Source organism: Ambystoma mexicanum, chromosome 1q (genome assembly GCF_040938575.1).
Source record: "Ambystoma mexicanum isolate Mex_15411 chromosome 1q, UKY_AmexF1_1, whole genome shotgun sequence".
Taxonomy (NCBI): Eukaryota; Metazoa; Chordata; class Amphibia; order Caudata; family Ambystomatidae; genus Ambystoma; species Ambystoma mexicanum.
This window is the reverse complement of record NC_090922.1, coordinates 1,273,889,793-1,273,917,380: the sequence shown is the minus strand read 5'-3', so window position 1 is coordinate 1,273,917,380 and position 27,588 is coordinate 1,273,889,793. Positions and strand designations below refer to the sequence as shown.

The 27,588-nt window shown below is 46.0% G+C and overlaps 1 protein-coding gene across 15 annotated transcripts in view; it reads right to left on the bottom strand.

Annotated features, from left to right (window-relative positions):
- The window catches only part of DAB1 (DAB adaptor protein 1), a 4,845,894-nt gene that overhangs the window by 2,815,302 nt on the left and 2,003,004 nt on the right, over positions 1 to 27,588 (bottom strand). The gene's annotated exons all lie outside the window — the stretch shown is intronic.

Here is a 27,588-nt window from a genome sequence, read left to right as displayed (position 1 = left end):
AATATCTCAACATGAGTTACCTCATATCTGTATCAATGTTTGTAAATTCACATATCCAGTTTCGTCCAAAATAATATAAAATGGCTTTACGACCGCTATTGTTTTTTTAAAAAACATATAAGAACTAAAATGTACACTAGATAGCACATGCCCAGTGCTTTCAACATGCACACACATGCCATGTATCTCATGAACCAATTTCCAAGTCTGTAGTTGCAGAGTAATCTTTTGACTCTGCCAGAGTTTGTACTGTTTCTGGTTCCCTTCTCCAATATTTGTTTCAATATTGTTGTTTGTTTTACTGTATTTTCCTCAGCATTTACTTTTAGTTGGAGAACCCTGATTTCAGAGGCATCCCATTGTTTTTCACAATGGACTTTATAATTTCGCGTGGTGAGAGGTTCTTGCGTGGGAAACATGTAAAGAAGCATATTTTTAAAGCATTGCTCCTATGTGGTTAGAAAGTGTGCTATTTTCACTGTTCCTGGGTAAGAGCGATTCATGTTTGAAGTATTTGAAGTATTTGAAGAATAAATTCCTGTGGAAAATAAACTATTTTCTGGTCCAATGAACACACACGAGTAGTCTACAATACATAATTATGTCATTGCTTGTGCTGGAAGTCCTGAGGTGACGTATGCGGCAGTGATAAAAAGATAAATAGCAGCAGAATGGTCACCTTGTTTATCATGAATAGACCTGCACAGAACCCAGTACAGAACCCAGTACAGAAGTGAACGTTTCTGGAATGACAGGAACTCCCAAGCATGACCTCTGGGGGGACGTCTGGGGGATTAATTAAAAAAAGCATGTATACGGTTTTAATTGTGAGGTTTGGGAAAATATCAAATATGTATCAATGGAATGCAAAAATAGAGTTCTCCAGCATTCCCAAAATCCCTTCTTATGTGGCCTAGTCCTTATTTCATGAACACAATCTGCCTTTCTGACAGAGATTTAAAAATTGCTACTTCCTTAATCCTTTAGTAAAAAATAAAAAAGGAAAAAAAAAACGTATTTGCCTCCTTTGCAGGATAGCTCACCCACCCACAATAATTCTGTTTTTGTGTTTTTTCATTTGCAGGATAGTGATTTTGGAGGTTTCCTGCAAAGCTGTTATTTATTGAGGACTTGGACACGTCCAACGTTTGCTAGTGAATCCGTTGAAAGGCTTTGCCAGTAGGTTATACATCAAAGGCTCCCATGAATATTCAAGAGAGAATCAGGTGGGTTTATACCAACCAGAGATGTGTTGTACAGACCAAATGTCCCTGAATCTTCTTTAAGAACCAAACATTTTCAGGAATTTTCGAAAAATGTGCAATGCTTTGGCTTGATACGTAGGAAAGAGAGAGGAGTGGATGGAAGTAAGGAGTTGGATTGGAATTAGCCAGATGGAATTCTGTCATGCTCATCTGTGAACATTGTGTCTGGATAAGAAGTATTAGGTCCTTCATACTTCTACATTTGATTAAATGATGTAAGGATTCAGAAGGAGGAGATTGACACACAGGTGGTGTGCTTGTTATCATAAACCTTTACTTACTAAATTTAAGGATGGAACCTACATCTCCCTAACTCTAAGAGTGGTTTCCCTGCCTCTAACTAAGGAACTAAGGAATCTGTTATAATAACCAAATACATTAAAAGAGTCCACCGTCATGTGTCAACATGCCTACTTCTAGCCCTCACACTTGTAACTAATATTGAAGAGATGAAGTATTGTGTTGGTCCAGACGAATGATTCCTTCTTTAGGACAATGGTCTATAGTTCTAATTGCAGGAGGCAACTTCACCTGTGTGAATGACTCCCTTCTCCGGGTCTCAGTTCCTTTCCAAGATACAAAACCAAGTTTCAGCTTGTGGTGTTGTAAAGTTCTCAGTTCAAACGAAGAAAAAGGTAAGTTCCAACTTAAACATCATTCCTTATTGCCCACAGTTTACCTCACTATTGGTTCCCTGGAGAAGGCATCCCTTCTCCAGGCATCTTGTTCTGGAAATAGATCAAAATGTCACCCTCGGAATCGCCGATCCCGAAATTCTGACTTTTTTTAGCCCCCTTACACCACATGTATATGTGGGGGAGTATGGGATATAATAGTTGTATGGGGGGGCGTAGGGGACCTCCACCCACATATTTATTCAATGCAATGTGGGTTCCAGAAAAAAAAGGTGACATTTTCAGCCGTCTGACTTCTTGCTCTGATCTGCCTGGCTCACCCCTCTGCCAGGTTCTGTGCCGAAGAAGAGGATTTTTGATGCTCTTTTCAATTGGTTGCAGGCCCCAAACCGAACTTTCGTATCTCTCAAACCCTTTCAAGATGACGGATGAAGTAGATGGAACAGATGAAGTGGATGGAACGGACGGAGTGGATGGAACGGACGGATGGAGTGATGGAACGGATGGAGTGATGGAACGGATGGAACACATGGAACCCATGGAACAGACGGATTTGATGCCACGGATAGTGCAGATGCCACAATGGTACGGATGGACCAGTGATGCAGCTGTGACGGATGATGCGGATGCAATGGATGGTGCAGATGCGACTGATGGTGCAGATGCAACAGATGGTGCAGATGCAACGGGGGGTGTGGACACCACAGGTGGTGTAGATGCCGGGGACAGCGCAGATGCTACGGATGGTGCAGATGGTGCGCACTCTGCGGATGCTACAGATGCTGCAGAAGCTGCGGATGGTGCGGACGCTGCGGATGCACAGGATGGCACAGATGCAAAGGATAGTACACTGCGGATACTATACACCTGTATCCCCATGTTATCTTTATCACATGTCTACCCCTATCCATCCTGTCGCTTATATACGTATGTCACTATGTACGCCCCCCTGTACTGTTCTCGTGCCTGGTTGCAGGTGCTTTACTGACAATCACCATATCAAACTACTACGCTCACTCTTTCCTATACACCATCATTCAACTAGAAGACAGCTATGCTACGATAAATTCGGCCTAGCTGTTCTCATACTAACATGACTCCACAAACACCTCATCATCCTAATAAAACACAGCTAGCTGAGCACATACCGGCTAGTTTAGGCATCTCCTCAGGCCTAACGCAGCCAGAACTCAGCCTGGGGGTCCACCCTCCAGACTGAACACATCCAACTGATTTCCTCAGCACCACACCTACCGCTAGGAAGCAGCTATCATGCAACAACCACACCAGCTGCACACATATCTGGTGTGCCCACACACCATACCACACTTTCTCGTTTTACTAACTTGAACTGCGGTTCCCGAGGGCGTTCAACCTACCGGCGCTTTGAGGTCATACCAATGATATATAAGGCGCTATATAAATGCCAAGTAACATAACATAACATAACATAACATAAGTCCCTCCTCACTTGCTATGTTAATACAGTGCCCACATTGACTGGCACATTTGATTTCTGAGATTTTTCGGTTTTACCTTTAACCATAACGTCCCTTTAACAAGGTTTTTTCATTGAACTATAGGGTGGCAATACAATAGCCGCCCTACAGTTAAGGTGAGTTGGAGACACATAGAAACCACTCAAAATTCTATTGTTAATAACTTTTGATTAGAGTGACAGATTTGGTCGAAATTCGAAAGGGATTAGAAGTCCATGCCCCTCTCTCCCCCACACTGCAAAGTTTTGTAAGGACTTGTTACAAAATAAAAAATGTATTAATCGTCAAGAAAGAAGATTCTTTCCCAAAAGTACGGCCTACTTCCCATTCATTTTCCTAAGGACAAAAAAGGTAACATTTTGATAAAACACACAGCCTAAATCGCTGGACGGATTTGGATCAGATCCAAAACAACTTGGGCTCGAAGCTTTGACTCGCGGTCGATGCATGGTTTGGGGTTATTCAGTGCCGTAGTTATTTTAAAATGTGATGGAGAAGGGGTTGCCCTCTTCCCCAAAAAATGATAGATATATCTCCCATGGTGCAAGATCATGGTTTCAGAAATGAAATGACTGCTATCTTGTGTTTCTCTCGATGCAAGAGATATTCAAGGCTATAGCTGAGGTTATGGGGAATTAAAATGCGCTAAAAAGCCATTTGCAGGTAAAAAACATACAAATGCCATCAGAGTAGAGGTGGGGATGTCTAGAAAGCACTGAGTGAAATTTGAGCAATAGCCAGACCAGGGTTCACGGTTGTATGTTTTTTTAATGTAACTAATTTAATTTAGTAAAAGAAAAGCAACGCAAGTGGGAGGTGGCAAGGTTTGTTGCAGTGCAAGCCTGTGATCTTTTTTAGCCTAGGGGCATTCAGACGTGGCTGCAATGTCAAAGGATGCAGATGTTATTTTGGCTCATTTTACACACGCAAGTTACCCTTGCCCCCCAGTCATTACTGTGCATAGCAGCACATTTCTCCTTAGTAGACGCGGCTATAAAATGATAACAAAACAATATATAAATATATCTACATATCTATGAGCAGAAGTCTGGTAAATATTTATTTTAAAATATATTGCCTGTTACTGTAAGATTTTAATAACTATTCAGGAACATCACATATATATGTAAATATTTCAACAAGTTAAGTACATATGCAAGCTCATTTTGTGTAAGAACAGGTTTATTTGGGGGGTATTGTGGTTGTCCAGTTGCTTTTGTATTTTACTTTCTAGACATAATACAATGTTTTGATTAGCTGAATTGTCTGTATTATTAATATGATTTATGTATCACCCTTGAAATTCAAGGAAAAACTTTAGTTGCAGGGAGGTTAAGGTGAGAACGTAATGAAACAAAACCCCAGAAATTCAGCTAGAACCACCTTAACTTTGTTTTACCTGTTGCACAGTTTATGACCACAATAATGACATCACAGATCACATCAATGATGACATCACTAATTATATGTTGTATGAGAACACTGATGACATTACAAATCACATTACTGATGCCATCCCTGGTGGCAACACTAATTACATTACAACATAACTGGCCTTAAGCATGTCCTTCAGCCATTGTCAGTGTGCATGGCCAAATATATTTTAACACATGAATGAGTACTGGTCATGACCTTCAGTTATGGATAGTGGTGACAAACTTCACCCATGTGCACTGAATAGTTTAAAACACTAACAGTCTACCAACCATAGATTTTGGCATTTACCAGTGGTACAGCTTTCAATCGTGTCCACTGTATATTATATACACTGGTCAGGCACTAGCCATGGACATTAGAAGTGCCCACTATATATTCTAACATATAAATGGGCCACTAGCCATGGCCTTTGACCTTGAGCAGTTTGTACATGTTTGGCCATGTCTACTGTATATTTTACAATAATATGCAATAAGCTATAGCTTTTGGCTGTGCCCACTGTGTATCATACGGTACTAACCAGCCACTAGATATGGCCTTCAGCCGTGCCCACTGTATATTACATACACTAATCAGCTACTAGCCATGCTCTTCAACACAACACTAGCCAGTGGCCACTGGTTTGAGCTATGTGGATGGTATTCTAACATATTAGTGGGCACTAGCTATGACCTTTAGCAATGGCCACTAGCTACAGCTTTCAATGTTGCCCACTGTATATTTGAAAACATTGGTGGGCTACTAGGCATGGCTTTTAACCATGCACATTGGTATTTTTGAACAGTAACTGACCACTAGCTATTGTATTTGGTACTGGCCAGTGACCCCAGCCTTTTTTATGGCCAAGTCCACAGCCTAAATTGATATAAAGGTAATCAAACATTTCAGGAGATAACTTATAAATGATGTTATGTATAATTCCATTTTTGATGTAATCAATTATATTCAATGTCATTAGTGTTGTCACAAGTGATGGCATCAGTGACGTGTTTTGAAATGTCATCAGTGTTCTCATGCAACATATAATTAGTAATATCATCAGTGATGTGATCTGTGATGGCATCATTGTTGTCATAGGCTGTGCAACAGGGGGCACAAAATTAAAGTGGCTTTAGCTCAATTTCAGGGGTTTTGTTGCCTTAAATTATCACCTTAAGGTCCCTGCAACTAAAGTTTTTCCCATGAATTTCAAGGGTTTTGGTATAATGTATTTCTCACCTTAACATCCCTGCAACTAAAGTGTTTTCCTTGAATATATGCACAAATGCTATGTAAAGTCAATGTTTCTACTCCCACGATATTTTGTGAATACATATCATTAAGCAACACACTCAACATGTTTCAGTTCATAACCCATTGTTGCAGAACCTTGATCAGGAGTGTAAATCATGTTCAACCATATATAAACACACATTAATTCAAAGGAGCATTCTAATGTGTAGACAGTGTTTCCTTTTATAATCTTTCTTGTCTTCTGTCCACACCCTGCATTTGCATAAACATCCTTTATGTAGAAGTCTGCAGGTGACAATATATATAAATATATAGTATTACTATCTCCATTTTCACTCTTTACTTTAAATGTCATATATTTCTAAAAAGGTTATAATTATCTTTGACAGGTTAAATTACCCAGAGAGTGTTTTCTTTGTATTCCATAATGGTTTGCCATCTGTATACAAATGACAGGTATCAAAGACAGCCGGCATGTGCATGGCTGGATGCCGTGATGGCCTGGACATTTGATGCTGAATAGAACTATAAAATATACCTACATGTACATAACATATACATATAAAATCAAATCCAATCTAGAATAATGGTAATGGGTAGGGATTACATAGAGATCTTATACTTTGTCGGGGTTTCTAGCTTCCAGACATGAAACAGCTTCTGGGGTTTATGGAGTTTATGAAGTTTCTCAAGAGTAATAGAGATCTTGTGCAACAGATACACCTTTACCAAATTACCTGTGTTTACCACACCAGATTATCACATCACTGCCCCCTATGACAATGTTATCACGTAATTGATGAGAGATCTTGGCTAGGCTCTCCATATGTATGGTATTAAACTATGACCTTCCATTTTCTGAAGTTTACTCAACAACAATCTAACATTATTGTCTATTTTTGAAATAAACTGTGACATATGGATTGATCAAAAGGAAGGTATGCTTGGATGTGAATCGAACTACCTCGATCAGCCAAATGCTGTGGTTTCATAGATTAACAGTTCACAACCACAGAGGAGTAAACAGTGCAGGAAGCTTGATGAGTTCCATACTCAAGAAATAATGCTACACTATAGATACATTAGCATTTCGACAAAACATATCAAAGCAAAGGATGCTCCTTCAAGAGACACTCTCAGCAAGGGAGTTGGGATTAACTAGAAAAGTAAAACTGTAGAATAGGCCACAGTAGTTTTGCAAGATGCATTGTGGTGGTGCAGAAGAGGTTAAGGAGTCTAGACATAACTTAGACTAACGTGGACCCCTTTTCTTCACATGTTCTTTCTCCTGTCCACTCCGCTTGTCTTATATCAGTGAGGCCGTTATTGTTTGTTCAACAAGGTGGTCACTCATGAATTAAAGATTCAACAAGTTTGAAGCTGGCTGTTTTTTCAGCGAGGAGGGCTTGGGGAGAAGGGGGATCTGGAGTGAATAAGATCCTAGAAAAAACAACTCTTTCCTGCGTATATTTTCTTGACAGAAGGATCCTCTGATTAATGCACCAAGTATCAGAGTGCATGTTATCTCTTATGCCATCCAGAATGAAAGTGATCTGCTTCCGCAGTGCAGAGATCGAATCAGAGGAGTACGGCTGTCTTTGAATGAAGGAGCACGAGCAGGATGATTGAGTAATCATTGTCACTCTACGTGAAGTGTGGATGGTGGAAACTCAATTGGTGAGTCTATATAGATCCATACAGTAAGCCCTGCCTTCTACTGCTTCAGCTTTAGTTTGTTTTAATTCTATTCATAGTTCAGAATGCTTAGGCAGAGCAATTTTTTTTTTTTACTTGAGTGCTTTCTGATTTCCATTCTTTTCACAAAACCTGATCTCAGCAGTTCTCAATTGTTTACCCTGTCCAAGTCAGCATTATCATACTTAAATGTTTATCACTTGTCCCAATAGGATAGATTCTAAGTGATCCGGCCGTGGCTGATTTTGCCGCGGCCGGAATGTTCGCATGAGAAAGGTGCGAACTACCAAAAGTTTGCACCTTTCTCATGCGAACACACTTATATACTACGGGGGCTGCAGGGGTTCACACCCCTGCAGCCCCCTTTTTTTCCGTTTGTGCTGCGGGTGTGTCCCCCGCAACACCCCGCTCATTATGCCACACAGTGTTTTGTTTACTTACCTGCAATTCTACCACCAAAGGTTGGAACTTTTGGTGTTCGAACCTTTGGTGCTAGCATTTTTCAGTCATTTTGTACGGTCTGACCTTTTTTCGGTCCGATCGTACAAAACCATATGATAAACTAAGATTCGCTAACATTGACGCTTGAATTCTTATTAAAGTAGGTTTGCTAGCATGCTGTTGTTGGCCAGTGCTCAAAAGCCATATCGACTCCATGTCTTCAATAAGCCCACATAACATACATTTGAATATAATCAATACAAATGGGAGGATTTTATTTTTGCATAGAAGTTATCCTGAAAACCTGTCGGGGCCGCACAGGGAAGGCCGAAACTTGCAGGCCCCTGCAACCTCTGACGAGCGCGCACATTTACTATGCTCCATAAATGGCAAGATCAATTGTCCTTTTTTGAATTACAAAAACGTACATATTAGAGATGACCTAAGGCCCTGCTCAACTCTCCAAATTCCTTTGTGAAAACAAGCTTGAAATGGCACCTTCTGTGATTCTATGGTGCATTACCAGAAAGAAGCCCAGAGTGCTCCTTGAGCATGCCCCCATTTTAAACGCAATTGGCAATGCCAACAGTTTTGGCTTTTGTGCATATATGGGAAAGGTATTTGCCTGGCATTGCCGAAATTGTACTAAATGGGCATTAACGGTAGCAGCTTGGCAATGGTGCACGCACCTTGGCATATGATAGTGTCTGGCAAAAACCTATCTAAGACCTACTCAAAAGCTAAAACTGTTGGCTTTGCTAGTGCTTGCTTTTAACAGGACTTTAGTGAAGGACACGCATACCTCTTATAAATCAAGTGGCTTAAGGCAGACTTGGTTAAGGCATATGTATTACACCAGTAGCATGTTTACAGCACAAATTAAACTTTGAATCAAACACTGGCAGGCACTTTTGGTGCAACGTTTTATTTTAAGGCTTGATGAATTAAGCTCAAAGAGACTCCAACAGGGTGTGTTTTGGGCTGGGAGGCGCAAGAAGGGGATGGGAATTACCATAGGGATTCGTATGTTAATGGTCAGTGAATGGGTGTGTAAATAACTAAACAACACATACAAGCACGTGCCCTCTCTCCCCAACTGTACTCCATGCATTTTATTTGGCTTACAGGTGTCGCCTTAATACGCTACAGTTAAAACTTATAGATTGCAACCTCAAATAGCACACTTTCAAGAGGAAAGTCAACATATGTTTATTTTACATAGTATGATATTTAAAGATACATCCTGTCAAGCAGTCTCTGCCACATATTTTAGTTAAGGTAATTCAGCCTCCATACTTGCAGCAATACAACCCAGCAATGTAGGGTTGATTACTGAAAGCAGTGCACGCACAGAGCAGATGCGCATTTATCAGAAATCCTTTCAGAATAAGAAAAAACAATGCCCGTCTGAAACGCACTTAACTTAATCAGCTGTCTTTAGTCAATGAGTATAAATGCAGTCCTCTTAAAGAGGCTGATTTATGATGCCTGTTACCGGCTACTAACGTGCAAGGAAGCAGTCCGTAATTGTATGATCAAATGCTGTCTATTTGCATTTCGTTTTTTTCTTCTTCTAAAATAGGTTTTTTTTTTAATAAGATCCGTTTGTTAGGCGCAGGGCAGAGAAGGGAAATCCTGTTCTTTCGAATGGTGGGTGTTGTATGATTTTCCTTTTCTTTGTCTTAAATTGCACGGATCCAATAATTGCATTTCTGTCACACAATTGCAGGCGTTCTGTTGCAAAGTTGCAAGGGGCGCATACATGGATTAGTTATGCCCGTCTCTTTCGCATGTGCTATTAGAACTAATTGCGACACAATGGGCTTCATTATGACCCTGCAGCGCCGTTAACCACCTAGCGCCTTACTACGAGGTCCCTTTGCGGGACCCGTCCTTAAAGGCTGGTCTACACCAGCCGTTAAAGTAGGGACCCGCAAAGGGACCTTGGTGCTAAGTACGGTACCACAATTTGCGGTACCGTACTTAGCGCCTTCCCCAGTCCCATTGAGCCCTATGGGGCGAAAATAGGAATGGGGAAGGGCCATGGCGGCATGAGGAATTACCGCCTGCCAACCTTGGAATGGGGTGGTAATTCCCCATTGAACCATGGCGGACCCGTTACAACACCGGCACCAACCATGGTGCTAATAGCGCCATGGTTTAGCGCCGGTGTTGTAATGAGGGCCCATGAGTCGGAGGGAACAGCCAGGGAAAGAGAAAGGGCCACAGAAATAGAAGGGCCATCTAAAGGGAAAGGGTCAACTAACAAACAGGGAGAAACAAAAGAGAAGGGGTCACCAAGGAAAAAATGGTTCACGGATGAGGAGCTGGTAATTCTCACAGACTTTATGGATGAGCATCAGGAGGACTTTCATGCAGTAGTGAGGTCCAGTTACAGAAGGTGACAGATGACATTAATGCCTGTGGGGTGGAACATTGCACCGTGAATGAGGTATCTACTCACATTAGAGATGTGAGTAGAAGAACAAAGTACATTTTGGGGAGGAATGTGAGTTCAGCACAGGCAACAGGTGAAGGCCCTTTCCAGATAGAGGAGTTGACCTATATCGAAGAGATGGTCAGTGGTCTCATATCAACCATGCAGGTTGTGGGCAACGAGGCATGAACATACATATGGCTGAAAGATAGGCCCAAAAATGATCAATAAAAAAACAATCCACTGGGTCAGTGAGGAGGGCACGTTTTGCAAGAAAAACAAGTGTATTACATGCAAATACGGTTGGGAGGCTTAGCCAGCTGTGCAAAACTGGACAAATTAAAACACTCTCGACACACCCTGTTAAGTTACAAGTTGTATAATAGAAATTCACATCATCTACATATAAAACATTTATCAAATACAAGTCAAACCCACATTTCCTATTGGATAGCCCCTATACAATAATGTAAACACAACATAATATTGACTACCACATTGGTCAGAGTACAATGCCTGCAAATGACCTAATTGTGTAGTTAGCAGAAAAAAGTTTGTTCTAATTGGTCAATTTACACTAAGCAATATGTTACAATAGATATTTTTTTTATTGATCAATACTAGTGATGTGCATGCCCCTAACAGGATCCAATCATGGAGCAAATCTGAACAGTGAGTTCAAAGCTTTGTGGCAATATAATGGGCACAATACTTCTTTCCCATGAGACCAGACAAATTGGCAACCCCTGAACAGCTATTTCAACCTTGTAGCTGTACCTTTTGGCAACACCAAATTGTGAACACTCACTGGGGGAAAGCAGGAATAAAATCTAATTAAATTTCAGAAACTCTAAAATGCAGCCTAATGTTGTAACTAGTAAAAACTGCAACCTCTAACAGGGCCTAATTCTAAACGGCGGAACTCTTGATAACGTGACAGGTGGACCTTAGGCTCCTAAAAACCAATGTCTACACTACTTAATGCTTGCTCTATGTTGCACTCCAGCCATCCTTTCACCAACCAAGCAACCAACCAACCAACAAAAGCGTTCCCCAATACAAAAGCAACATATTTTATGTTCTTCTAAATACAACCAATTCACTAATTGGTGGCTGCAAAGCCCTTAAAATATTCTGAGCCTAAACTCTAAATACAGTGATCAATATTGTTGCTGCTCCTCTTTTCATGGAGTAGAGTAATGCTCTCTGAAGTGCTTTAAAGGTGGCTACAATTAACACCTGGGCAGAAAGGCTAAGCTAAATGGCACCAATGCTGACACTAAATAACCAACTCTGCTTGCTAAAAGAATTTGCACAGTCTTAACTTCCTCCCTGGTTGGGACGTTGCACATGCATCCCACCTTTGCCACATATGGTGAGTGACTGAGTGACATGCGTGAATTATTTATTTGTCTTTGGTCGTACATTCAAAGTGAGTATGTGAACAGGGGACATTAATCAGGGTCCTTCTCTTGCTCCCCTCATGTCATGCAAACACATCTTTTTTTCGTTGCACTTTACTTCTGTACATATAGATGACATGGCTTATGTGGCCATAGCAGCCATTGGGCACGTAGGGGGTACACTAAATGGCACATGTGCCATCTGGAGTCCTGTGGCCACCCAGAATTCTGATGCAGCAGCATTGGTATGTCAGTCATTCTGCTTTAGCCAGATGCTGAGGGGCACCATAGGCTGCCTAGTAGTATCATCTGTGGCCATGGCCACCGTTGATTCATTATGTTCAGAAGAATTAGTCCAGAGGAAACTGATTTAAAAACAAAGTATCAAAAGGAATTTTATTGAACCTGATGCATTATTTAAATAAGCAACTTAATCATGATTTAATCAGCACTAGAAAATTATTAACATTGCAAGGGAATTGACTATTAAAAACATTTCATACAATTGACAATGAATCATACTCTCATTCGTCCACAGACATCCGCCATACATATAACAATCTATAAAAGTACTACCAAAACAATTATGTGGTAGAACCTAACAAACAGCATTGACATTTTTATTTTAAGAAAAGTGCATTAAATGTACAGGACCAATACAATGATATACTATATGGTCCACTGCTGGAGTGGATCAGCAAGATGTATACATTGATCACAACCCCAATTTTCCTTACGGTTTCAACGTCTTCATCAGGAAAGTAGGATTGAGCACTTATAATTGGGCATCAAAAGTACATCTTCCCATGTAGATGGAGACTTGCAAAGCGTAGATTCATGGCACACATGTAGCAGCTGCCTAGAAGTAAAGACAAGGACACCAGTGTACGTATGAAATGTATGAAGACGATGGTGATGATATGATATGAATGAAATGATAGGTTATTTATAACATGCTTAATACCCAGAGGTTTCTAAACACTTACCAGGGGATAGAACCTGTGTTGCTCCGTGTCATTTTGCTGCCAAGGCGAGCACGTTGCCCATGAGCTATCCCCCCGATCAGGATGTAATTCCCACATGTTCAAGCATGCATGTTTTGCGTTGAAGACTTGCCAGCTGACTCTCAGGGCTAGTATATTGGTAGGTTCCATGTGCACATATGGTGCAACATGCAAGTCTGATACTGGCAGAGGACATTGCTACCAATGGCATACACATGTACATAGGTATGTTGACAGCCATTTACTCTGAGTGCCTAGATTCAGTTCCCCTAGATTGTGCAAAATGTCCTGGGTGTGTTGCACAATTGTTGCACAATTGTGCCTGTCATTTTGAGTTATCACATGATGGCCAGTACATGCACCCACAGCCCCAACTACTAACCTACAATTGTAGTTGTCCACCCAATAACAGTGGGTAAAGGTCCAACAGTGGTTGTTATTCACCTATCCTCTGTCAGGCATTTGTCATTTCTGCTGTTGGCACACACATTGCACGAGGGTCAGGTTAGCCACCGTCGAGAACGGCTACTGAGTGGTTTTGCGTCTGACATGGGTGTATGGAGCACATGTACTCTGTCAAGTGAGCAAGCCTTCATGGTTTTATAGGGCAATCAGCATACACTGCTTTGCATGGTATTGTCTTCCAAAAGGCCAATCTGCAAGTGTCAGTTAAAAGGCTGCAGATTGTGGTCAGTGAATCTTGTAACCTCTCATTGTGTGTGACTTTAGACATTGTATATAGTTATGCTATTCAGGGGAAATACCTGGTTTGACAAACAGAAGCAATGTGAACTCAACTATGCTCCACACTCTGCCCAGCAAATACGTGTTCTTCCTGTGGGTATGACCTTGTGACTATGACTACACAAGCACAAAGTTAAGATACTCAGAGCATAGACATAATGAATGTGACACCTGGTGCATCTCCGGCGAGATGGGCATCCACTCACAAGAATGTTTACAAAAGAGCGTCAATCGTTGCCATAGGAACGATAAACCGCCATTCAATGTGCACACAGTTCACTTTTGTAAACACATGTAGAGGTACTACCACAGAAAAAGTGGGACAACGGGTCTGTGGACATCAACATATCTAAACTGATTTTTTAACACAGAAAAAATATAAATATATATATTTTTTGGAACAGAGGGCAACTTGGGTAAATGCTGATCCAAGTATCCCAAGTAGTTATAAAAAAGATCACACGTGAAAAGCGCTATCCACACATGTAATATCATTTTGTACTAAGTATTACATTAGAATAACGCACAGAAGACCATACTCCAACATGGTCTCCCGCTTTATGATACCGGGCACACTGGCAGAATCATGCAGGCACAAACAACAGAGCCAGGCTTGCTGGCACATCTATGTATGTTAGGGGATGCTCCACGCACTGAATAGCAGCCACACAGCAAAGACCCGCTCTTATAGGAATACAGATCCTGGATGTTGAGAAGGTAAGAGAGACAAGCAGGGTATGGTACACAGTGAGCAGATGGCAAGGCTACTTATCTGTGTCACCACACTTTTTGGACACAATGTGATTTTGCAGCATAGACATCTATTGAAAAGAAATACGCAACATATGACCCCCCCCCAATACCAAGCCTGACACAATATATATATATATATATATATATATATATATATATATATATATTTTTTTTTTTTTTAACGGTTTTTATTATTTTTTAAAACAAACAAACAATACAAACCAAACTGGCAGTGCTTTTTGCAGCAATCACATGAACATCAATTAGTCAAGACCACTGCTCCCCCAATCCCTCCCCCCTCAAGAGCTTGTTTGTCCTTCTCATTCTATATCTGCTGCATGTGGCAGAGTATCACCTCCTTCTGAGACTGCAGGATCTGTTATTGTTCCAAACAGTCCTGCTATTAATACTCTCCATGCCAGCAGGGTACTCACTTCTTCTTCCCCACACATGCTACATGCCTCCTGCCATACCACCGTTTCAGCCTCCGCCCATTTCTGCAATTCCCGCCACCATACCTCCACCCGTGGCTTATGGCACTGCTTCCATCCCATGGCAATTCTTCGTTTTGCGAGCACATATGCCAAGTTCTTCAATTTCCCAACATGTTTAAGTTTCCGTGGTCTGGGAAACCCTCCCAACAGGCAGGCCCAGGCCGTATCTGTAATGAGCGTGACCCCTTTGTCCGCTAGTTTTTGCGCCACTTCTCCCCAGAAACTCTCAATCACTGGGCAAGTCAAAAACATGTGTGTCATGTCAGCATTTTCCTTATTGCATTTTGGGCACGCTTGTCGTCCCGCATTTACAAACTTTGATATTCTCATCGGGGTCATGTAAGCTCGGTGCGTTATATACTACTGTATTTGTTGTAATCTAGCATTTCTTGACACCTTCTTGTGGTATCCCATAGCACGCTCCCACATCCCATCTTCCATCTGTGCTCCCACCTCTGTTTCCCAATCCAACCTCAAATGCGTCAGTTCCTTCCCAACCCGGGTCATCACCATCTCATACAATCTAGAGATCCCATGCCCCCCTTCTGATATGTCATATATTGTCCCCATAGTGGCGTCTTGTTCCTCCGCCAATAGAGTCTCAGGCCAGATTTTACGAATATTCTGCACCAGCCTTAGGTACGTGACATACTGGCCCCTATGCAAGCCCGCCTCTTCCCCTAGTCCTTCAAAATCCCTAATGGCCCCCTCTTGCCAGACATCCCCCAATGTAACCAGCCCGACCGACTCCCAGTAGGTCCTGATTATCATCCTTAGTTGTTTGTCTTCCCCTGCCAAAGCAACCAACGGCACCTGCGGGGAACACAGGTACGGGTCCTCTATCATTCAACATACTCTACGCCACATATTCCACCCCAGCAACATCATTCCCGGGCGCTCCTTCATTTCTGACCTAGGCAACCAAATAATTTCCTTCAGGTAAAACGGAGTGCAGTCCTGTCCAAACAGCCTAAGTTCGGGAGTTACCTCATCAGAGAGCCATTTGACCACATATTGCAACTGACCAGCTACATAATAGGCGTCAAAATTAGGCAGCTTAATACCCCCCCTTTCATAGAAATTCTGCAACTTCCATAGCGCCACTCTATTCCGGGTGCCATGCCATAGGAAGTCTCTGCACATCCTATTCAGCTTGGTAAAAAACTTCTTAGGTATCATAAACGGAATATTGCTGAAAAAATGTAAGAGCCTAGGCAGGACCACCATTTTGAGCATCGCCCCCGTCCCATCATCGCCAACGGCAACTTCTCCCAAAACTTCATGCTTATACGGATTTTTCCCACAGCCACCTCGGTGTTATGCAAATGTTCCTCCTCTACCGAGTGATACATATCTATTCCGAGGTAGCGGAAGGAACCAACCGCCCAGGATATCGGCAACACTGGCAACCGCTCCGGAAGGGTTCCTCTGTAGCTGCCCAATGGGAATATACTCGATTTTGGGGGTTCGCCGCTATGCCAGACAGTTCTGCATACCGTTCCATTACCTCCAGAATGTATTGAAGATTTTCCTCCGGATATTTCAAATATAATAGCAAATCGTCAGCATACAGGGATATTAGGTGTTTCTCTCCCCCTACCTCAATGCCTATCATGTCATATTGTTGGCGAAGGTACACTGCAAGGGGCTCCAGGGCCAGAATATATAACATCGGGGACCAGGGGCAACCTTGTCTGGTGCCTCTGCTAAATTGCCACCTCTCGGATATCACCGCTCCTGTACGTACCCTAGCTAGCGGCTCACTGTACAGCAACTTCGCCCACCTAACATAGCCCGGCCCTATCCCGTATTCCTTCAGGGCCTCCAGCAACCACGACCACCTGACTGAGTCGAAAGCTTTGACTGCATCTAAGGACACAACCGCCATTTCACCCTCGCTCTTGCTCCCCCATTCAATCACCCGGTGGAGTCGCCTATGGTTGTGGGTTATATACCTGTTGGGGACATAACCTGTTTGGTCCGGATGTATCAATTTACTAATAACTCTCCGCAATCTATTAGCCAGGACCGCCGTCAATATCTTGCCGTCCTGGTTCAGCATTGACAAGGGCCTATAGGAGCCGCAGCTATGCCCCGGTTTTTTGGGCTTAGGGAGCGGTATTATTATCGCTTCTCTAAGCGATTCCGGCAACCGGCCCACCTCAAACGATTCATTAAGCATTTCTAGCATGGGGGGGAGTACCTCCTCTCTATATGCTTTATAAAATTCGCTAGGAAGTCTGTCCGCACACGGGGTCTTACTGCTGGGCAGCTGCCTCACCACCTCCTCCAATTCCTAAAAAAAGAAATCGGTGCATCCAGCTCCTCTCTTTCTTCGGCACTAATCTTAGGTAATCCATATCTCTTAAAGTTTCCCTTATCTCCTCTCGGCTGCCCCCCCTTTGTCCTCATATAGTGCCCTGTAATAATCTAAGAATGCCTCATTTACTACTTCTTGGGTGTTCGCTCTCCATCCTCTCTGGTTTTCGTCCTAATCGGGGGCCTAGGGGTTTCACTCTTGTATAGCCATGCCAAGAGATGGCCCGTTTTATCCCCACCTGCATGCTGCCTCTCAACATACTTCTTATAGTTAAGGTTGCAGAGCCTTTCCCAAAGTTCCGCACACCGCTGCTGTAGTTTAAGTACTAGCTCCCTATCCGCCCTCCCCTATTGAGTTCCCGTTCCAGTGCATCCTCAGCTTCCCCTAACTCTGTTAGGACCCCACCCTGCAGGCCCTTTGATTTAGCAATGGCAGCACACCGCAATACCACCTTAAAGGCTTCCCAGAGCGTGCCCGCCGAATCCACACTGCCAGCGTTCTCTTCGAAATAATGTATGATCTCGTCCCTGATATCCTCTCTGAAGACCGGATCCTTGAGCGCCTCAGCCCGGAGGCGCCACGTCGGTATCCGCGCTCTGGGGCGGCAGTACTGCCATCCCAGGACCAGAGGCGAGTGGTCCGACAGGACCCTCGCTTTGTATTCTTTTTTTTTAAACTTTTCTTTATTGGCATAGAAAGAGTACAGACTACAAACACAGTGCGCATATCAGCTGGTAATGCAGTTACATGTATGACACTACACATCTTGCGAGTCTTAAACAGGGAGCTGAGCGCTCATGCATACAGTACAGAGTTTTTAATTGGCAGCAGAGGTTAACTCATCAGGTAGAGGTGATGATGCCTGTACAGTGTCTTCCTTGTTGTTCAGGTAGCTACAGAACTCTGACCATACGTTTTTTGGGCGGGATGACAATGGGAGGGTATTAATGTAGTCCTCCTCGCACGCCTGAGTCCAGGTGAGGGCCTTTAGCCACATCTCGAATGAAGGGGGAGAGCGGCGTTTCCAGCATTGTAGGATACATTTTTTAGCTACCATGGTAGCAACATTCAGAAACCTAGCCATCTTCCTAGCTTCAGGTTCGTCCCACACACCAAACAGAACTGCAAGCGGTGCAGGAGAGATTTGGGTCATTGTTATTTCAGATAACGCTGCAATAATGGCCTCCCAATATGGGCCCAGGGCCACACAGGACCAAAACATATGTATGTGATCGGCAGCAGTGGATTTGCATCTAGGGCACGACTGAGCCTGGCCTGGTGTGAACCGTCCCACCTTGTGCGGCGTGTAGTATAGACGGTTTAGGAGTTTATACTGCATACATCTATATCTAGCGTTGAGGGAGGTTTTACGTGTGTGCAAACACATCTTGTTCCACAATACATCTGAAAGGGGGACACCCAGTTCATCACTCCACAAGTCACGCGCCGGTTGCAATGCCTCATCAATGCTAGCCATCTGTGATTTATATAGCGATGAAGTTATGCCTCTAGCTCCGGCCGAGTTGGCTATATATTGGATTTCAGGGGAGTCTGGGGGCTCATCTGGGTAAGAGGGCCACCAAGCCCGAACTGCTGCTCTTAACCTGAAGTACTGCAGCATTTCGAGTGCCGAGCCGGAGTGACCGGGTCTCCACGTCTGCGGGGTAATGAACTTCCCATCAGGGAAAAGGTCGGTCAACGCTCGGTAACCAAGGCTGTCCCAGCGTTCAATTAGGAGTTTATCATGAGTAGGGCTGAGACCCGGGAACTGCCAAATGGGTAGCCATTTGTAGTATGGGTGGTGGCCGGTGTTTGCCTGCAGCAATCGCCTCCAAGCCAAGACTGTGGCCGCCACCGGGTCGGCAGGGGCATCAGCTCGGAATGTGTGGTGTAGAATGAGGGATAGGGGGTTGATTTCCTCGCATGCCAGTGTCTCTAATTTCACATGTGGGGGAGGGTCCGTAAATGTGTACCAGTGTGAGGCGTGTTGTGCTTGTGCGGCGATCCAGTACTTTGCGAAGTCCGGGGCGGTGAAGCCCCCCTTCTCATAAGGGAGAGTCATATGCTGCCACTTTTTCCTCACCGCTCCCGCATGCCACAGAAAGCGGGCGCAGGCCGCGTGGAGGTCCCTGAAATATCGCCTTCCGGGCCAGATCGGCACATTCGCGAAAATGTAGAGCAGCTTAGGGACAATAATCATTTTAATCAAGGAGAGCCTGCCTGACAGGGACAGCGGCAGATCACGCCATTTCGACAGCCGGGACTCCATTAGGTGCGCCATAGCTGTGTAATTGTCAGCTATCAATGATGGCTTACCGAGGGAAACCCGCACTCCAAGGTAACCGATGCCCTCGGGCGACCAGCGAAGGGGGAACTCACAATCCGGTCGGGGGGTCGCCGCCGTGAGTGGGAAGATGTCGGACTTAGTGTAGTTGATTGTGAAACCTGAGAATGTACCTATTTAATTATATAACGGAGAATCTAAGTGAGCAGCTGGGTCTCTGATGTATAAGAGTACATCATCTGCATATAATGAGATGATCTCTGGGGTGTCTTGCATACGTATGCCTTTCCGAGCATGTTTGTCCCGGACACTGTCGGCCATAGGTTCGATAGCGAGTGCGAAGAGTATTGGGGAGAACGGGCAACCCTGGCGAGTGCCTCTATACAGCGCGAAGGGGGGGGAGACTTTAGAGTTGATAAGAACTCTGGCCACCGGGTCTGTGTATAACAGCTTAATGTATGATATCATTCGCGGGCCAATTCCCATTTTGTGGAGAACTGCCCACATATATTGCCATGACACCATATCGAACGCCTTTTGGGCGTCAAGAGTAACTGCCACGGCATGGGCATCGGGATCGATTCTGGACATGACATTGAACAGTCGGCGAATGTTAAGAGACGTGGATCTGCCAGGGACAAATCCGCTCTGATCCGGGTGGACAGATAGGACATTATCGGGAGGAACCTGCTCGCAATGATTTTGGCAAATATTTTTGTGTCTGTGTTTATTAAGGAAAGGGGTCTATAAGACCCGCATTCATCCGGCGGCTTGGCCGGTTTGGGGAGTACGGTTATGAGAGCCTCACGTAAGGAGTGGGGCAGCGTACCTAGTTCGAGCGATTCGTTCCAGACCTCAAGGAGTCTGGGTGCCAGGGTGGCTACATGTTCCTGGTAAAACTCTGAGGTGAGGCCGTCAGGGCCAGGTGCTTTGCCTTTGGGGCAGCTCGATATGGCGGTGGTTATCTCATCAAGAGTGAACGGGACCTCTAGCTGGTTCCTTGTGTCGTGGGAGATGAGGGTCATGGGGATTTGATCAAGAAGGAGGTCAGTGTCCTGCAGACTGTGTTCTTGTCGGGGACCGTATAGGGCTGTGTAGAATGCGGTGAAGGTTTCTAGAATGTGTTGGTCAGACCAGCCCAGAGTTCCGGAGGCATCATGGACACAGTCTATGCGTGTTTTGCCACACTCTGCACGGGCCAGTCTGGCAAGTGTCCTCCCGGGTCTGTCCCCCTCGCCATATTTCCGGGCAGCCATCGGGCGGGTATGGTACTGTAGCTCCCTTCGGGCATGAGCCTTGAATGTTTCAAGTTCCGACCTGATTTGTGCCAATATGATCGGGGAAGGGGTGGAGGCATATTGCTTTTCGAGGTCCTTAAGCTTCCCCTCCGACCGATGCAAGCTGTTTCTAATGGCTTTGAGGACCCCAGCTTCCCTGGAAATACACATCCCCCTAATGAAGACCTTAAAGGCCTCCCAGCGCACTCCATCAGAAGTGTCATGTCTGTTGTTACATTCAAAAAAAGTGCTGATGTCGGCCAAAATTTCGGCTCTGAAGACTATATCTTGGAGGGCCTCAGATTTGAATCGCCATGTTGAGCGGGAGGGTTGGTCTCGCTCCAGTGTGATTTGCAACGTTACTGGGGAGTGGTCCGAGAGTGTGCGCGGGTGTATCTGTGTATTTGCGGCCTTGCCAACCAATTCGCTCGATATGAGGAATAGGTCTATCCTCGATAGACTGTCGTGCACCGAAGAGTAGAAGGTATACTCCCTTGACTGTGGGTGGAGGACTCTCCATGCATCCCTGAGTCCTAGTGCATCCATATGTGTGCGCAGCCTAATGGCCGCGCGCGTGACAGCCCTACGAGCAATCCCAGACCTATCTAGGACGGTGTCAAGTGTCAGATTCATGTCCCCCCCCCATATGATAGGGACCCCTGCATATTTTGACAAAACGCAGGTGATTGTGTCAAAAAAATCTGGCGCATCAAAGTTAGGGGCATATGTGTTTACCAAAAGGCATTCCCTATTCGCCAGTAGACAGTGGAGTATTACATACCTGCCTTCAGGGTCAATGTGACTAGTGCGCAGCAGGAACTGGACCGATTTGTGAACCAAAGTGAGTACTCCTCTAGACTGAGTGGAGTATTTTGTATAGTATCTGGTAGGACCCCAGCTAGGGGCAAGACAAGCAGCTAATCGCCCTAAAGCATGTGTTTCCTGCAAAAGGAGTACCTTCACTCCATGTCTCTGGGCGTATGCAGTAATTCTACGTGCCTTGGTAAAGTTGCTCAACCCCCGAACATTCCATGTCATAATATTAATAGACATAGGGCAGTGTTATGGGACATCCCAACTGCGATAGACTCCTACGTGCAGTGTAACAGAGCCCATTGCCGAACACACACATAGTGCTGCAATCGTGCACCCCTCTTCCATGCCTTTTCCATTAACAAGCAGTTTCTTGACGCCTAAGAATTGCCTCCTCTCTTGCTGCACTCCGACAGAAAAATCCGGGAAGATTCTGATCGTATGGGCTTCCCAGCGCAAGTCACCCTTCTCTCTCGCCAGGCGCAGGATAAGGTCTCTGTCTCGATAATTAAGGATCATGGCAATGATGGGTCTGGGTATATCGCCAGGTTTGGGGTGCGGGGACAAGGCCCGGTGCGCTCGCTCAACTGTAAAGAATGATGACAAGGAGGGGTTCCCTAGGAGATCTTTGAGTAGACATTCGACTGCGTCTTCCATGCGTCCCTTAAGGGCATTTTCAGGGACCCCAATAATGCGCAGGTTGTTCCTGCGGGAGCGCGACTCCAAATCCTCGCACTTCGCTTTCACATTTTTCATGTCACGGGTCAGAGATGCGACCGTATCCTGTAGTACGTGTATGTTATCCTCATTGGACGATACCCTAGCCTCAGCCTCCGTGATTCTAGTTCCGGCCTGGTCCACTCGTGTCCTGAGCGAGGCGACGTTAGCGTTGATGTCGTCCAACTTCTCGTGAAAGGCAGCAAAGTTTTTGGCCATTGATTCCATCACTGTGGTGAGATCCGGCAGCTGGGGAGCGGGGTGAGGGGCGATCTCAGGCTCTTCATGATCGGGTGACACCCGGTCAGTCTCAACCCTCGGGACAGACTTAGCAAACCTGTCCATGGCTCCCCCCTTATTACCCCCCTTGGTTCTACTCGACATTATATGCTTAGGCTGATGATGCAGGAGGTCTGCGGCCGACGCTCCACGAAGGGGGGACCCAGGAAGGGCCACAGGTGCCGGACCAGACACCACACGTCCTGTATACGGGTAGGGGCCACAGTCAGCTATGTGGAGGTCAAACGGACAGGATATAGCTGGAGGAGGCAATGGAGAGATGGCCACTGTCCCGGCAGAGCGGATTGGTAATATTGAATGGGGGTTCAGCGAAGGCAAGTGATCACTGCCAGGTAAGTGTGCAAAGTAGTGCTGATGGGGCCGCAATACCCAGGTGGACCATGTCAGTGCCTCGTGACCCGTATTGACATGTTAGCAAGTAATGGCGTGCGCCAGCCGTCGGTTGATGGGAGCGGGATCACCCCGGGTGGGGACAGTGCAGGTAGGTGCCGTTCCGAGAAATAAAATTGGTGCCCTCAATGGAGTCAGCCCCGCGGCAGGCCCGGCAGGCCCCCCCTGCGTGCAGGCACGGCCGCAGCCGTCAGGAGCAGGCCCCCACCTCCTCACCTGGTAATCGGGGAGCAGTCAGACACCGCCCCGCGGCCCCCGGAGGCAGCAGGGACACATCAGCAGCGGTGCTCCGTCGCGGTCCGCAGATGGAAGGGGGGAGAGGTACGGCCAGCGCACCAGCGCAAGGCAAGCCGCCGTCCCCCGGCACAGCGGTCCAGATGATGTCGTCGCACGGAGCCCTCCACCGGTGCGCAGGGCCGAAGGGACGCCGCCCTCAGGCGGCCGGGCCACAGCCGAGCGAGGATCAGGCCACAGCTTCGCGATCCCGGAGGAGGCGGGAGCTCAATTGAGTGCGGTGGAGGAGGGGGGAGGGAAACACGGTCCGCGTCCCAGCGCCGGCAGCAGCCGCCGCTCCCCGGCACCGCAGCCCAGCCGGCACCGACGGGGGCAGCACACACCAGCCCGCTGAGCCCCTCGTCGCTCACCGCAGGGCCTCAGGCGAGGATTGCCGGCTCCCAGCCGCCGCCGCGCCGCAGGCAGCAGCCCCAGGGGGCCGGGCCGACCAGCCGCCGGCAGTTACACGGCATACAAAGCCACCCGATGTATGGAGCTGGCCCAAACTCACAGGGCGTAGGGCAGGAATGATAAGCAGCAGCTGGACCAAGTTATAGGGGACAGGATCTCCTAAATCCGCAGATGCAAACGGATGAAAGCCGACGTTCCACGGAGCCAGAAAGCTAAGCAGCCATCTTGGGCTGCTCAACAGCGCCACCCTCGCTTTGTATTCTATTTGGGTGGTCTCTACCACCCCATCTGGCATGGCAAAAAAATAATCAAGTCTTGTATGCAGTTGTTGCGGGGCTGAGTAATGCGAATACTGTTCCTCATTAGGATGTTTCAGCCTCCAAACATCTGCCAGCCCGAAGTCGTCGAGCAGTGTCTGCAATGTCCTGGCCGCTGGGGTGGGCCTATCAATCTTATGATCAGATCTGTCTACCCTGGGGTTCAGCACACAATTAAAATCCCCTCCCCAAATAACCGCCCCACCCACACACGTACCCAGGTTGGTACACAGAGTCCTAAAATATGCTGCCGTGTTTTGATTGGGGGCATACGTATTTACAATGCACACCTCTTTATTCTCCACCAGTGCCTTCAATATGAACATCCTCCCCTCTGTATCCACCACCTCTTGTGTAAATTGGAGCGGAACATGCGGTGCTATCCAGACCAACACTCCCCTAGCATATCAGAATATGGAGAACCCACTACAATACCTTTCCACTTCTTCCCCACCAGTTCCAACTTTTCCGGAGTCAGATGCGTCTCCTGCAACAGTGAAATATCAATCTTCTGTCTTTTCAAATACATCATGACCTTGTTCCTCTTTAAGTAACTATTGAGTCCCCTGACATTCCACGTTACAATCTTAAGATCCCCCATAGCTCATAAGTATCCTCCCCCCTTCCGTGCAGCAAATCCCACCTGCCCACATGATACAGATACAGCCCTCTGGCTTTTTCTTGTAGCCTCATGTACAAACTCAAACTCCCCATAACTATGTACACCCCAAACTCCCCACTTCCCTCCCCACCCTCTACCCATCCCTTCCCCAACACCACACTCCCCAACTGCTGCCCAGCTCCATCCATGGAACTCAGGCACCCCCATATCTAGCTTTGCAAGCCCAACCAATACCCAGAGCTCAGTAGGGTGAAGTCCCCCTAATGGCCACTTAACAAAGGTTACTAAGTGGGGTAAAGAGATCCGCTCTGCAAGGCTCCCCTAAATACAGCAATAGTCACAGTACTCATAATATATTGTGCAACAGTCTGGCCTTCTCTGCCTAAGGCCGCTCAAATGACTATAATCAAGTCCCATAGACCTATTCCGCGCCATCTTGTAGCGCCCTCCTCGTGCACTACTTATCTCCTCCATCTCCTCTTCCCGTCCGAACGTCAGGCTCCTGGGGACATCCCTGCACGTCGAGCCATCCCATGGTGTCCTCCGGAGTCTCAAAAAACAAAGTCCTGTGTTTGTGAAAAACTTTCAATTTCGCCCGGTACAGCAACATGTATTTATGGCCCGCCTCTCTCAATCTCCGATATACCGTCCCAAAGTTCATACGGCTACACTGCACAGTCAGGGTATAGTCCGGGTAGGCCATTATGTTTGCCGCTCCCCGTGTAATCATTCCTCCCTTGCGGAAGTATTCTAGTATCCTCTCCCGGTCCCGGTAATTAAGGATTTTGGCAATGTCTGGCCTAGGTGGGTTTCTCGGCGGCGGCCTCCTTGTTAGAGCTCTATGCGCACGTTCCACCGCAAATCCTTGAGATAAGGCTCCTCCGGGTATCTCCTGCAACAGCATAGATTCGATGAACTCCGTGGGATCGCGGCCCTCTGATCCTTCTGGCAGGCCCACGATGCGAATGTTATTCCGTCAGGCACGTCCTTCCGCCTCCTCCGCCCTGTTCTCCAAGTTGCCCACTCTCTGCACCTGGGCATGGAATTCGGCCTTATGGGAGGCACAATCCGTGGTGTTCGGGCTCAGTGCACTCTTTCTCGAGGGTCTCAGTGCACTCCGCCAGGGACCTGACGTCCTGTCGAAGTAAATTCACCTCCTCCTGCACCTCACCGATCTTAAGGTCCAATGCCGTTTTCAGCTCAGTTACGGCCATTTCAAGCTTAGCCTCCCAGGCCGCCTTCAGGTCCGCAATTGCAGCCAGGACCTCTTGGTTAGTACCCATCACAGGCATGCCGCCTGCAGGCGACTTATCCTTGCTCTTGAAACTTTCCGGACATGGGGACGTCTTGGCGAAGTCATCCAACGTGGGCTGCTTCGCCTTCTGTCTCACTGTTCTATTAGACATGACCCACGGGACCTGCGTTCCGCACAAGTTACAAATGCACACACAGTCCGCTCCTATCGCCCGACCACCGTGCGGCCTGCTCCCTCCTTTGTTCCGGTCGTTGATCGGCCATTTTGTTTCGTCTTCTGTCTCCGGCGCTCCTTATCTTTTTCGCACAAAACTCCACCACCGTGCCTCCCACGCCTTCCAAAAGTTCACCAAGCGCAGTCAGACCATTCACACACCGACATGTGTGTTTTCAGCAGTCATAGGCACGTTGTTATGCACTATTTCGCCAGGATCATTTCAGGATCTCGGGACCTCCTCCAGATCGTGTCCTCCTACATGGCCCTCGGAGCCACACACCCCCGCCTGACACAATACTTGTTTAAATTATGACAGGGCTCAAAAACACCTTTGAACACAGAGGCCACCCTGCTCCTGGATTGGGCACTTACTGTGCCTGGATATTGGGTAAGCACAGTTGTGTTGTAATTGTATCATCACTAGTATATATACAGTGATGGATGTCAATAGAAACCACACATACATTGTCACTACCCCTCCTGTCTCCCTTCAGGTTGCAGAGGCACTAAGGATCGAACTAGCTCTGGTCTAAATAAATTAATACAAATATAGTACACCCAACCAGAACCCAGGAGCAGATGAACCAATGCTCAACATGAAAAGGAGCATTTAAGGTCCTGCAGAAAGTGGCAACATTGACATTAGCCACTGAAACCGGTCAGCCAACAACATAAAGGGATTCCCTAGCAGTAATGGGAAACCCCATGTTCCACTGCCATGGTCCACATTTTTATAACCATTTTTAAAATTTGAGTTCACCAGAGCAGGACAATTAAATACATTGTGGTACCTGCTAGAACTTGGTACATGGACACATATCAATGTGTCTCATTGTTCCTTTTATTCATAGTTCAGAAATAGTGTCAGTCGCTCTCTGTCCCCTCACCATAGATAGGTGGCACATCCCCAGTAACTAGGGTCAGAAATCATCTTGAGGGCTTAGTTAGTTTGGTTGAAGGGCCTAATAGAGAATGTAAGAAATCGATGATGAAAAGCAATCAGACGACCAAACCTGTACATGTTATGTGTGAAAATATTTTTGGGATTATGTGCAAGGTGGCAACACCCACCCCTAGTACCCTCATGTGTTTCTTGTTGCAGTTCTCATCTGGAGTGGCATGACTCATGGTAACTGTAAGGGGGAAAGGTGAGAGCAGGTAGAGCATTCCCCCTGCAAATTGATTAATGGTAGATAATGGTTAACCTGGTTCCTGTGGTAGGTGAATATTCTGAATGTGTACATTTGTGAGTGTGGTTGGATGTGTGCAGTGAGTCATACTCAGCAAGGAGCCACATGTTGACAAATGTTCCAGAGCCCATTGCATGATGGAAAGGGGAAAGTCTTAGAATGT